Source organism: Oncorhynchus keta, chromosome 23 (assembly GCF_023373465.1).
Source record: "Oncorhynchus keta strain PuntledgeMale-10-30-2019 chromosome 23, Oket_V2, whole genome shotgun sequence".
Lineage (NCBI taxonomy): Eukaryota > Metazoa > Chordata > Actinopteri > Salmoniformes > Salmonidae > Oncorhynchus > Oncorhynchus keta.
Window position 1 is genome coordinate 3,716,016 of NC_068443.1, and position 4,638 is coordinate 3,720,653.

A 4,638-nucleotide genomic window follows, 5' to 3' on the forward strand; every position below is an offset into this window, starting at 1 on the left:
TGACTTTTAGGAAAAATATATTAAAATCTCTGAATCAAATGGTCCTGGATTCTTCAGTGGCTCAGACACTCGAGTTCCAGTTCAACATTGAGAACCACAGAAGGAGCATGGAACTGGAAATAGACTGCATGATATCAGAAAACAAAATGGCCTCTCGACTGGACACACTAATAGAGTTTGTCTTTTCCGATGAGTGTTGAAATCATGGATTGTTGGTTAATAAGCTGAATAGGAGTTCAATTACATTTGGTTTAGTTTGGATTGTAGTCAAATAAAGTTTAAGTCAAGTTACAGTACATCATAAAAACGTGATCTTCCTCCTCTCCTCTGTGTTGAAATCATGGTTGTATGGGAGTTGCTGTGGTCGTAGATTCCATGGATGTTCCTCATTACTAGTCTCTACTGTGGTTTGGGAGGATCTCTTTGTCATCGTTAATACACTGTGAGAAAGCTTTTGTTTAGAGAACTCAAGTGAATAACAACTGTTTCTTTACAAGATTCTTGGTGTGTGCACTGCACACGGTTTTTAAATCTTACATCATAGCCTGAACTCTGCCAAAAGAGGATAAAATGACTCATGAAAGAGGTTATTCAATCTCACCATGTCATAAATCTGTGTTATGTATTCACAAAAGGCTGCCATAGTCGATTAATATTCACAAACAAAAACAAGCGTTCAACATTGAAATAAAACTTGTTGGTTTATTGTGTGGGATAATCAATGATTTAAGGATGTGTCGATTTAACGTGTTGCTCTATACTTTGGTATAGAGAGGACCTAAAGTTTTTCCTGATCATGTGGCATGTCTGGCCAGGATTGGGCAAGGTTTATCCTGATTATGTGGCATGTCTGGCCAGGATAGGGCAAGGTTTTTCCTGATTATGTGGCATGTCTGGCCAGGATAGGGCAAGGTTTTTCCTGATCATGTGGCATGTCTGGCCAGGATAGGGCAAGGTTTTTCCTGATCATGTGGCATGTCTGGCCAGGATAGGGCAAGGTTTTTCCTGATTATGTGGCATGTCTGGCCAGGATAGGGCAAGGTTTTCCTGATTATGTGGCATGTCTGGCCAGGATAGGGCAAGGTTTTTCCTGATCATGTGGCATGTCTGGCCAGGATAGGGCAAGGTTTTCCTGATTATGTGGCATGTCTGGCCAGGATAGGGCAAGGTTTTTCCTGATTATGTGGCATGTCTGGCCAGGATAGGGCAAGGTTTTTCCTGATTATGTGGCATGTCTGGCCAGGATAGGGCAAGGTTTTTCCTGATCATGTGGCATGTCTGGCCAGGATAGGGCAAGGTTTTTCCTGATTATGTGGCATGTCTGGCCAGGATAGGGCAAGGTTTTTCCTGATCATGTGGCATGTCTGGCCAGGATAGGGCAAGGTTTTTCCTGATTATGTGGCATGTCTGGCCAGGATAGGGCAAGGTTTTTCCTGATCATGTGGCATGTCTGGCCAGGATAGGGCAAGGTTTTTCCTGATTATGTGGCATGTCTGGCCAGGATAGGGCAAGGTTTTTCCTGATTATGTGGCATGTCTGGCCAGGATAGGGCAAGGTTTTTCCTGATCATGTGGCATGTCTGGCCAGGATAGGGCAAGGTTTATCCTGATAATGTGGCATGTCTGGCCAGAATAGGGCAAGGTTTTTCCTGATCATGTGGCATGTCTGGCCAGGATAGGACCCAGAGAATTCCTGATCATGTGGCATGTCTGGCCAGGATAGGACCCAGAGAATTCCTGATCTGGTAAGTGACATTTATTTCTGTTAAAAAAATATATATACATATATATGTATATATATTCACTGCTCAAAAAATAAAGAGAACACTTCAACAACACAATGTAACTCCAAGTCAAGGTACATATAAGTGTGATTGACTTCTGTGAAATCAAACTGTCCACTTAGGAAGCAACACTGATTGACAATACATTTCACATGCTGTTGTGCAAATGGAATAGACAACAGGTGGAAATTATTGGCAATTAGCAAGACATCCCCCAATAAAGGAGTGGTTCTGTAGGTGGGGACCACAGACCACTTCTCAGTTCCTATGCTTCCTGGCTGATGTTTTGTTCACTTTTGAATGCTGGCGGCGCTTTCACTCTAGTGGTAGCATGAGGAGTCTACAACCCACACAAGTGGCTCAGGTAGTGCAGCTCATCCAGGATGGGACATCAATGCGAGCTGTGGCAAGAAGGTTTGCTGTGTCTGTCAGCGTAGTGTCTAGAGCATGGAGGCGCTACCAGGAGACATGCCAGTACATCAGGAGACGTGGAGGAGGCCGTAGGAGGGCAACAACCCAGCAGAAGGACCGCTACCTCGGAGCAGGAGGAGCACTGCCAGAGCCCTGCAAAATGACCTCCAGCAAGCCACAAATGTGCAAGTGTCTGCTCAAACGGTCAGAAACAGACTCCATGAGGGTGGTATGAGGGCCCGACGTCCACATGTGGGGGATGTGCTTACAGCCCAACACCGTGCAGGACGTTTGGCATTTGCCAGAGAACACCAAAATTGGCAAATTCGCCACTGGCGCCCTGTGCTCTTCACAGATGAAAGCAGGTTCACACTGTGCACATGAGAGACGTGACAGTCTGGAGACGCCGTGGAGAAAGTTCTGCTGCCTGCAACATCCTCCAGCATGAAAGATTTGGTGGTGGGTCAGTCATGGTGTGGGGTGACATTTCTTTGGGGGGCCGCACAACCCTCCATGTGCTCGCCAGAGGTAGCCTGACTGCCATTAGGTACTGAGATGAGATCCTCAGACCCCTTGTGAAACCATATGCTGGTGCGGTTGGCCCTGGGTTCCTCCTAATGCAAGACAATGCTAGACCTCATGTGGCTGGAGTGTGTCAGCAGTTCCTGCAAGAGGAAGGCATTGATGCTATGGACTGGCCCGCCCATTCCCCAGACCTGAATCCAATTGAGCACATCTGGGACATCATGTCTCGCTCCATCCACCAACGCCACGTTGCACCACAGACTGTCCAGGAGTTGGCGGATGCTTTAGTCCAGGTCTGGGAGGAGATCCCTCAGGAGACCATCCGCCACCTCATCAGGAGCATGCCCAGGTGTTGTAGGGAGGTCATACAGGCACGTGGAGGCCGCACACAGTACTGAGCCTAATTTTGACTTGTTTTAAGGACCTTACATCAAAGTTGGATCAGCCTGTAGTGTGGTTTTCCACTTTAATTTTGAGTGTGACTCCAAATCCAGACCTCCATGGGTTGATACATTTGATTTCCATTGATAATTTTTGTTTGATTTTGTTGTCAGCACATTCAACTATGTAAAGAAAAAAGTATTTCATAAGAATATTTCATTTATTCAGATCTAGGATGTGTTATTTTAGTGTTTCCTTTATTTTTTTGAGCAGTGTATATACACAGTTGAAGTCGGAAGTTTACATACACCTTAGGTGAATTTTGTCCCATTCCTCCTGACAGAGCTGGTGTAACTGAGTCAGGTTTGTAGGCCTCTTTGCTCGCACACGCTTTTTCAGTTCTGCCCACAAATTTTCTATAGGATTGAAGTCAGGGCTTTGTGATGGCCACTCCAATACCTTGACTTTGTTGTCCTTAATCCATTTTGCCACAACTTTGGAAGTATGCTTGGGGTCATTGTCCATTTGGAAGACCCATTTGTGACCAAGCTTTAACTTCCTGACTGATGTCTTGAGATGTTACATCAATATGTCCACATCATTTTCCATCCTCATGATGCCATCTATTTTGTGAAGTGCACCAGTCCCTCCTGCAGCAAAGCACCCCCACAACATGATGCTGCCACCACCTTGCTTCACGGTTGGGATGGTGTTCTTCAGCTTGCAAGCCTCCCACAGTTTTCCTCCAAACATTTTTATTGTCATTATGGACAGTTCTATTTTTGTTTCATCAGACCAGAGGACCTTTCTCCAAAAAGTACGATCTTTGTCCCCATGTGCAGTTGCAAACCGTAGTCTGGCTTCTTAATGGTGGGTTTGTAGCAGTGGCTTCTTCCTTGCAATGCGGCCTCTATATCCCAGCCTCTATAGGTAAGTTACAGGAACTATTTATATGTACCCTTCCCCTATCCCAGACCCTGTAGGTAAGTTACAGGAACTATTTATATGTACCCTTCCCCTACCCCAGATCCTGTAGGTAAGTTACAGGAACTATTTATATGTACCCTTCCCCTATCCCAGACCCTGTAGGTAAGTTACAGGAACTATTTATATGTACCCTTCCCCTATCCCAGACCCAGTAGGTAAGTTACAGGAACTATTTATATGTACCCTTCCCCTACCCCAGACCCTGTAGGTAAGTTACAGGAACTATTTATATGTAACCTTCCCCTATCCCAGCCCCAGACCCTGTAGGTAAGTTACAGGAACTATTTATATGTACCCTTCCCCTATCCCAGACCCTGTAGGTAAGTTACAGGAACTATTTATATGTACCCTTCCCCTATCCCAGACCCAGTAGGTAAGTTACAGGAACTATTTATATGTACCCTTCCCCTATCCCAGACCCTGTTGGTAAGTTACAGGAACTATTTATATGTACCCTTCCCCTACCCCAGCCCCAGACCCTGTAGGTAAGTTACAGGAACTATTTATATGTAACCTTCCCCTATCCCAGCCCCAGACCCTGTAGGTAAGTT